The sequence below is a fragment of the Rana temporaria genome, chromosome 2 (genome assembly GCF_905171775.1).
Source record: "Rana temporaria chromosome 2, aRanTem1.1, whole genome shotgun sequence".
Taxonomy (NCBI): domain Eukaryota; kingdom Metazoa; phylum Chordata; class Amphibia; order Anura; family Ranidae; genus Rana; species Rana temporaria.
In genome coordinates, this window is record NC_053490.1 from 313,812,466 (window position 1) to 313,822,726 (window position 10,261).

The following is a 10,261-nucleotide window of genomic DNA, read 5'->3' on the forward strand; positions in this document are numbered from 1 at the left end:
CCATCAGGCTTCTATTTCTTACCTGGAGCAGCGAGTTCTTCTTGTTCAGTTCACTGATCAGTGTATACTGACAGTGGAGTCTCGTTGTCACAATACAATGGCACAGTGACATTAGTACACAATAAAACAACCAGCCAACTACAAGCAACACTAATAGAACATGTCAAAGTATCAGATCAACATGACAGATACAGAAGAATAAAATAATGAAAATCCTACTGAATCTTCACCTTAAAATGCTGCACCCAGATGGTTTAAATAAGATCACTGAAATTATAGAAGAATGGCAGAAACATTGTTATAGGTTTATTTTTTTACTGCAACGTAAAGCGTAACTTCCAGAGGCGTGCGCACATAGGGTGTAAGGTGTGCCTGGGCACACCCTAATCATTCTGTACTATGCAGATTCCCCCTGCTGTCTGGCTGCAGAGAAAGGGACTGGGGAATCTCTGTCCTCAGTCCCTTTCTCTGTCTCAAAAGTTAGACATCAGGGGTCTGTTTAGACCACTGATATTTCACCAAAGCCCACAAACAGGGCTCCTAAAAAAAAAAAAAAAACGAATATTAATATTAAAAAAAAAAATATTATAATAAAATTGTAAAATAATAATAATAATAATAATAATAATAATACAAATAAAGATAAACTACTGACACCAATCTCTGCCCTGCTGACAAAGCCCTACTGACTTGCCCACTGCCATATATGGTATATTACACACGCATGTGTGTTTGAGCTTCGGTGTGCACACCCTAATGCAATAGACTGCGCACACCTATGGTAACTTCACTTTCTCAATCAACATTGACTACTTTTAGTCCTTATGCTGCTAGCATTAGTAAATGGATAAGGAAAGTATATTATATTTATTTGTTTTACAATTTTGTATTTGTTTACATTCCCTCAGCAAATTCCTGGTTTCCAAGTCTAGGCAAATTATGTCATACATCCCAGGAGTCTTTAGTAGGGTGACCACATTTCCAAACTACCATTCAGGGACACCCCCCCCCCCTCCCAAAAATCAGCATGTACTGTAACGAATCACAGCACAGTGATTGGACACAAGAGGCAGGATTTATGATTTCTCCAATCACAAGCAGGGGCAGGGATTGTGCTCCTCCAGACATTCCTGGCCAGGGCAAGTACTGTCAGTGAGTAAAGTGGTGATGTGGCAGCCTTTTTTGGGGCCATCAGATCGCCCCAGGGGGGGGGGGGGGGGTTGGCTGTATCAGTTTAATTCCAGGACACTGTATTGTCCTGGAATAAAGTTACCCGGGACAGACCTGCAAAATGCAGGACTGTCCTGGGCAATCCGGGACACATGGTCACCCTAGTCTTTAGAAGGGGAGGAAGGGGTTTTCTCATCTAAGCACGCCCTCCTGCCTCAATGCCTGAACTAAGGGCAGAGAGATTCTAGGAAATAAATGCTACATAAATCATCTGCCCTTACACAAGCTGGGAAAGGCCAGAAATGCCTTGGTGTTCAATGTGATTTCTTAGCAAAGCATGGCATTGAGACATGGATGTATGGGTGAGTTTTCTTTAATTATTAAAAATTTATTTAATAGTGTTTTTGATTTGTTCCACTTAAAGAGCGATTGCAAAGCTTCAGATTTTTTTTTATATAAAATAACAAACATGTTACAGTATACCCATAGCTGCTGAGTGCAGCCAGATCTGAACAAAAGCTTGTGGAAAAACAGGTGCCAGCTGACCTACAGCAGTATTTTCAACCGGCAGTATTTTTACTGGCAGCCAGTAAAAAACTGGCAATTTTCTCCTGTCAGTAAATGCCAGTAAAAGTAAAAGGTTGCCAGTAAAAAATATGGCTGTGACGCTCGGCTTGGTCCGGATCCAGCTGAGACCATCCGAGTGCCTACTACAACAGAGGTGGTGCCTGAGCATGTTGTGTTATGTCATGGTGCAATGGAGCCCAGCAGATGGCCAGAGCCTCGTGTGCGGGCCTGCGGTATGGGAGCAAGGCAGACTGGGACAGGAACCGTCAGTGGTGTTTAGACTGAAATGGACTGGAGGGACCACTTGACTTTTAGAGAGACAGTCACTGTGACTCAGGAGAGGACGTATTGTGTCAGTGAGGTCCCATCATCTGTGCTGCTGCACACTGCTGTCAGTGCCACTGTCAGGCCTCGTACACACGACCGAGGAACTTGTCGGAAAAGACACATCGTTTTCCTCGACGAGTTCCTTGTTAGGCTTGTCGAGGAACTCGACAAGCTTGCTTTGCGTACACATGTCAAGACAGAGGCGGCTCTAGGCTTTGTGAGGTCTTAGCCAAAACTTGGCATGGGGCCCCACTCACACCCATGATGAGAAAAAAAATTCAAGGACAAGCGCCTCTTCCCCACAACCCTGGCCAGTTGTTGTGGGTGTCTGTGGGCAGGGGGCTTATCGGAATCTGGAAGCTCCCTTTAACAAGGTGGCCCCCAGATCCTGCTCACCTGCTGAACCCGCCCCCTTGTGACATCATTGACTGAGGGCATGCTGGGTCATTGACGTCACAAGGGTGGTGTCACCGATATTCACTGGTTCTTAGAGGAACGACGAGGAACACGACGAGGAAATTGAGACTCCCGTCGAGGAAAAAGAGAACTTGTTCTCTTTTTTCCTCGTCGAGTTCCTCGACAGTTTCCTTGATGAAAAACATACACACGACTGGTTTCCTCGGCAAAAAAGCTCTCCCACCAAGTTTCTTGATTGGTTTTTCGAAGAAAACGGTCGTGTGTACGAGGCCTGAGAGTCAATTTTACATGTGTGTGCCTCCCATTCAAATTTCTTGCCCTCCTGAGTCCTGTCCCTGAGCTACTTACTTGCTATATCGAAAATAAAATAAGAAATATGTGTTTTGCCTTATTATATACCTTAAATCATATTGCTAATTGCATATTGTATTTGTTTGTAGCCTAAATGGACACAGGACTCTCTCCATTTTTGGTTCTACTTTGATGCTTATTTTATATTTTGATTTGCATCACTGGCACTTTCAACATTGAAGCATTTGGACTCTACTTCATTGATATCTTTTACAATATTTTGCACTTTTTGCACGTTTTGCACTTGGTTATATACAGTTGCAAGAAAAAGTATGTGAACCCTTTTGGAATGATATGGATATGTGCACAAATTGGTCATAAAATGTGATCTAAGTCACAACAATAGACAATCACAGTCTGCTTAAACTAATAACACACAAAGAATTAAATGTTACCATGTTTTTATTGAACACACCATGTAAACATTCACAGTGCAGGTGGAAAAAGTATGTGAACCCTTGGATTTATTAACTGGTTGAACCTCCTTTGGCAGCAATAACTTCAACCAAACGTTTCCTGTAATTGCAGATCAGACGTGCACAACGGTCAGGAGTAATTATTGACCATTCCTCTTTACAAAACGGTTTCAGTTCAGCAATATTCTTGGGATGTCTGGTGTGAATCGCTTTCTTGAGGTCATGCCACAGCATCTCAATCGGGTTGAGGTCAGGACTCTGACTGGGCCACTCCAGAAGGCGTATTTTCTTCTGTTTAAGCCATTCTGTTGTTGATTTACTTCTATCAAAGCACGACTTATGTATGTGTTCGCCTCTGTGCACGAGCACAGGGGAATGGGAGCGTGTTAAAAAAAAAATTATTCACTTTATTTTAAATATTTTATTTTTACACTGTCCCTTGTTTTTTTTTCTGATAACTTTTATTGCTATGACAAGAAATGTAAACATTCTTTGTGATAAAAAAAAAACAGGTCCTCTTCATGGAGACATCTGGTGTATATAAGACCCCAGATCTGTCCTGAAATAATCAGATAAAAAAAACCCCAAAAAAAACACTCATCTTATTCTTTACAAAAAAAAGGTTTCCATCTGCACTAAATTGGTCACTTCCAGCCTCCTAGATGATGGAGGTGAACATTTTCTATATATATATATATATATATATATATATATATATAGGCCCGGATTCACATACATCAGCGCATATTTATGCCGGCGTAGCGCATCGAATATACGCTACGCCGACGCAGCAGAGGCAAGCACAGTATTCACAAAGCACTCGCCCCCAAATCTATGCTGGGTCACCTCGGCGTAAGCCAGCGTAGGTGGAAGTGGGCGTGAGCCATGCTAATGCAGCGTGACCCCATGTAAATAATGGACTGAGCGTCATAAAGATACGAATAACGTATGGCGCATGCGCCGTCTCGTGGACGCATCCCAGTGCGCATGCTCAGAATCACGTTGAAACAACTGCCTAAGATACGTCGAATCACTGCCTACGACGTGAACGTAACCTACGCCTAGCCCTATTCACGTACTACGTAAACGATGTAAAATACAACGGCTGTGTTCCCTGGTCCATACCTTTGCATGACTTGCGCCTCCTATATGGGGAATAAATTTACGCCGGACGTAGGACTTCCGCAAAGCGCGTATATTATGCGCGGGGTGCAACTACGTTTGTGAATCGGCGTATCTCCCTCATTTGCATATGTGCACAGAAAATCAATAGGAGCGGCAAATGCGCCCAGCGTAAATATGCACCTAAAATACGCCGGCGTAGGAAAGTTACGTCGGTCGTAGGAAGCCTATTTTTAGGCGTATCTAGTTTTGTGTGCACGGCGCACAGATACGACGGCGCATATTTACACTTACGCGGCGTATCTCGAGATACGTCGGCGTAAGTGTTTTGTGAATCCGGGCCATCGTTTTTACACTCTATGAAGGACTGTTTTGTTATTGGTGTTTCCACAAGAGCACCACCTGCACCACCTTTCATCAAAGAGCCCATCCTGTGCAATGACAAGTCGAATCACTTTGCTAAAACTCCCCTTCCAGGAAAAACTCATAATCAGCTCCCTTTACTGGAAGCACTAATCTTGCAGGCATCACCTCTGGCTTTCCAGGAGAGAGGCAATCAGCTTTTATCTAAGGTGTCCTGCTGAGCTGCCTTGCTTCCTGTGACATCAGATAGGATCAGCATGAACTCCCTGCAGCTTCAGCAGGATTCTGGAATGGAAAACCAGTTTATTTGCCTGTACATGCTTACTAGCTGGAGGGCAGACACCGGAAATAACATAGATCCTGGAACACAGGTAGACAACATAAACAGGCAAAGCCCACAATACAAGAATAGGTGTCTGTTTATGAAGCAGTGAACAGCAGTGATCCCAAGGATCACCACTGATCACAGCCCATAAACAGTTTATGAAACGGAGATAATTCGGGGGGGGGGGGGGGGGGGAGTGTTTGAACTTGTTCTCCCGCCGATTATCTCCACACACAGAGAATCCTCATAGACTGACACAGTAACGGACAGTTTATGAAGCTGCGATCTGAGCGCTTCACTGGCGATCTGAGTCTGAATTCACATGCCCCGATTCACCATCTCAGAGGTGGTGAAGCGGGGAGTAGGGTGACCACGTGTCCCGGATTGCCCGGGACAGTCCCACATTTTGCAGGTCTGTCCCGGGCACCTTCTTTCCAGGACAATACAGTGTCCCGGAATGAACCTGACACAGCCACCCCCCTGGGCCAATCTGATGCCCCCAAAAAAGGCCGCCACATCACCGTTTTACTCAATGACAGTACTTGTCCTGGCAGGGGAATGCCTGGACGAGCACAATCCCTGCCCCCTGTTTGTGATTGGAGAAATCATAAATCCCTGTGCTGTGATTCGTTACAGCACAAGCTGATTTTTGGGAAGGGAGGTGTCCCAGAATTGTAGTTTGGAAATGTGGTCACCCGGGGAGTGAAGAGGGAATCCCGGTTGATCTGAGGAGGAAGGAGGAAGATTTTTAACTTCCTTCTACCTCGTTCAGAATCAGACCCCCCAACACTGTAACTACGTCCCCCTGTAATATTTATGTGTATACATATATACACATACATATATATATAATGTGTGTGTGTATACATATATATATTATGTAGGGGGACTCGTTATTTTATTTACATTAACCACGCCGTCTGTCAGTGTACTGAGCGGTGATAATTTATCACTGCTCAATAAACTGACATCTCGGTGTTTCAGTAAATTTCTGGTACTGTAATCTCGTAAAGTCTCACGAGATTCCAGTCTCAGGGGCCGTTCTCCACTGTTTGAAGCGTTGGTAGATCACTTCACTCCTCCAAGGGTGAAGCGATCTACTCTGCTTCATAAACAGGCACACAGAGGAGAAAAATCTCCTCCGTAAATGCCGGAGAACGAAGCAGTGAATAGATTTCACTGCTTCATAAAAGGACACCTTACTGTATTAGACTGAATCCATGAACACATATCCCACCAATTAAAGATAACTCTTCACATTTATTAATAATGTATGTAGCGCTACCTCCTCAGGAGCCGCTGGTTGATTTGGGATCGGCGTATTAAGTTACCTCTAATCGTTGTCTAGGGGTGATGGTAGTGAGTAGAGCAGTAAACGAATGTCCAATCACCAAAATAGGTTTTCTGAATGCTTTATTTCACGGCCCAACACGACCAACATCAACATAAGGTAGGACAGGCAAGGTTGATGAAGTAAAGAACTTTGCAGTATCAGGCTTGGATGAAAGAGAAAGCAATCCTGCTTTCAGCGATAGTAGTATACAGGGCCGTCTTTACCGCAGGGCAAATGGGGCAGGTGCCCTGGGCCCTGTCACTGTTGGGGGCCCAAAGCAACCCCCCTTAAAAAAAAAAAAAAAAAAAAAAAAAAAATTTTTTTTTTTTTTTTTTTTTTTTTTTAGGGGTCCGGAGGCCCCCGGGGGCCCGGAGCCCCCCAGGGCCCCAGATGGCAACCCCCCAATTTTTTATTTATTTTTAAATAAAAAAAAATATTTTTAATAGATTTTTAATATATATTTTAATATATTTTTATTTTTTATTAAAGGGACAATTTTTAGGGGTCCCCAGGGGCCCGGAGGCCCCCAGGGCCCCAGATGGCAACGCCCCTTTTTTTATTTATTTTTAAATAAAAAAAATATATATTTTTTTAATATATTTTTATTTTATTTTTTATTAAAGGGCCATTTTTTTTTAGAGGTCTGGGGGTCCCCAGGGGCCCATAGTTCCCCAGGGCCCCGGATGACAACCCCCCTTTTTTTTATAAAAAATATCTTTTTTTATATATTTCTTTATTTCAGATATAATATATATATATATATATTATATAATTTAAATGTTATTATTATTATTAAAGGACCTAGTGGTCCCCAGGGCCCCCGGATGGCAACCCCCCTTTTTTTTATAAAAAACATTTTTTTTTAAATTGTATTTCTTTTTATTTCTTTTATATATATATATATATATATATATATATATATATATATATATATATATATATATATATATACACATATATATATATATATATTTTTTTTTTTTTTATTAAAGGGCTCAGAGGTCCCCAGGGCCCCATGTGGCAAACACCCTTTATTTTTTTTATAAATGTTTATTTTTTTATTTTTGTTTATATTTTTTTTTATTGAAGGGCCCAGAGGTCCCCAGGGCCCTGGATGGCAACCCCCCTTTTTTTTTTATAAATGTTTCTTTTTTATATATTTTTTTATTATTTTTTATTAAAGGGCCCAGAGGTCCCGGATGGCAACCCCCTTTTTTTGTAATTTATTTTTATTAAAAAAAAATTATTAAAGGGCCCAGAGGTCCCCATGGCCCCAGATTGCAACCCCCTTTTAAAATATATTTTTTATATATATTTTTTATTTCTTTTTTTCTTTTTATTAAAGGGCCCAGAGGATGGCTACACCCCTTTTTTTATATATATTTTTGTTTATTTCTTTTTTCTTTTTTTGTAAAGGGCCCCCGCTTCTAAATTCGTGGCAGCCCCCCCCCCCCTACTTCTCAATTTCAGGCGGCAGCACCCCCCTATCCCGGTTCTCTGCTCCAGGGGGCCCATGCCTGAAGATGTGTAAGTGGCCCCATAATTCCTGATGGCGGCCCTGCCGCCCGTTAAGCCCCAGTGCTGCCCACAAATCAGGCTGAAAATCATCAGCGACACGCAGCCAGTGACAGTACTGCTTACCTTCCCAGTGTTTTAAAATGTACAGCACCCCTGGCTTCCCTTTAGATGTGCACTTCTCCCTTCCTGCCACTGGGTGCTGCTTGTATATAAAAGTGAATTAGAATGTGATTTTATAACATCCCCAGTTTGCTCTTCCCGAGGCTGACTTCTTCATGTCCTGCTCCTCAAGGTATGTCACTGTTTGCTAATCTATATTGTAAATAGAAGTTTTCTGTAGAGTGTGCCCAAAGTCTTTATAATATTTGATGATTCACTGCAGGTCTGGTCAGTGTTTTAAAAAGTTCCTCTATTTTACACATGGCATGGCATGGGGTCACAGCACCGTCTGTACATTCTGCTTTAGCACCATGGGACCCCATGCCATGCCATGTGTAAAATAGAGGAACTCTTTAAATCACAGACCAGACCTGCAGTCCAGGCTGAGTAAGGCCTCAGAGCACATGGCATTACTGTCTGTATTTAACTGCTTGATGGGCTTATTTTGGGCCTGGCTGGTTCACATGTATGTGTTTTGGTGGCCCACATTTGCGCAGGCATAGCAGCCCATTCATTTGAATGGGCCGCCATGCCTGCGTTTCCTGCAAAGAAAAGCGCATGCTGTCTGCTGTGACTTATCTGCAGTTCCCGCACTGTCAAACTTGCTGCATTTTTAGACGTTTAGGTCACGCTTTTAAAAAAACATTGTGTTTGTGTGTGCAAGAACTGCAGGTAAGTAGCATGGTGCAAGAACTGCAGGTAAGTAGCATGGTGCAAAAGCAGAATGGATTTCAAGGCAACTGTATTTTTAAAATGCTGAATGCACCTTTTTTCTGCAGGAAACAAAGGCATGGCAGCCTATTCAAATCAATGGGCTGCTGTACCTGCACAAATGAGGACCGCCAAAACATACATGTGAACCAGCCAGGCCCAAAATAAGCTGGAGGGGGGCCCAAAAAAAATGTTTGCCCTGGGCCCAAACCATATTAAAGACGGCCCTGGTAGTATAGCTCGTCGCCACTCTAGCCAGAGTGGATAAGGTGCCTCCGGACAGACTCCTGCCACGAGCCTGGCAGCCGAAGCGTCACTTTAAGGATGCTGGGAGGAGCAGGCCTCTGCCACAGGCCTGGCTCTGATGGGGCCTCTGCCACAGGCCTAGCACTTGGATGAGCTAAATAGTTGAGCTTATTCTCCCAGTAAATTTGTGCTAGGGTCACCGGTTGACAGTGGAAGTGTACCTGTCAATGTCCCGGTCATCAGATCCCCGATGGTTCGTTCAAGCCCTTCCGGGTTCTCCTCAAGCCGATCCCCCACTGAACGGCATACAGCCTGGGATCTCCTCAGTAGAAGGGGGACCCAGTCAGTCACTGGGGCCCCTTTGTGGCATCAGTTGCTCCAGGCCAGGAGGGCCCAGAGTCTGGAACTCTGCGTTGCGCGCGACCCCAGGCCAGGTAGGCCATAATGGTGGGGCCCGCGATGTGCGCACACCCTAAAGGTGGGTGCCGCACCTGGAACCAGGAACCCGCAAAGAACCCAGAACAACGGCTCTCGCCACAGAAATACTCCCTCCCAGCATGCACAGCGAGGCTCAACTCCTCTCATTGGCTACTGGGAAAAAGCGACTCCGTCTGGACCTCTCTGGCGCCACCTGCCGCCCAGGGATGGCACCACATCCCTACAACGCAGTCTGACCCACAGAACAATCCAGATTTGGCGACAGACAAATTTAACACAATTAGAAATGAGAGCAACTTACCTCTCTCATTCTCCCACTAACTTTAGTGTAGTGCCTTTACTGAAAGTAAGGGGGCGCTACATGTATCTTTTCTACCTTTTACTACTTCTGGATACTTTGATATAACACTATGCAGATTCTCCGCTCCCAATTACGAAAACACAAAGACGGACACAGAAGAAAACCACTATCTTTCTATCTATATGATAACAATAGTGAAAAATACCAGTGAGGAGATTTGTATATTTTCTGTATGATAGTATAATACTGATAAATGTGTTTTTGGATATAAAATGTCCTTGTGTATATTGTGTGGCAGGGCTAGGAATATACACTTCATGTAGACACAGTTAGCCAGATTCAGAAAGACTTACGCCGGCGTATCTACAGATACGTGGCGTAAGTGTAAATATGCGTCGGCGTATTTATGTTCCGTACCCACAGAACAAGATACGCCTGAAAATAGGCTTCCTCCGACCGACGTAACTTTCCTACGCCGCCGTATCGTGGGGCGCATA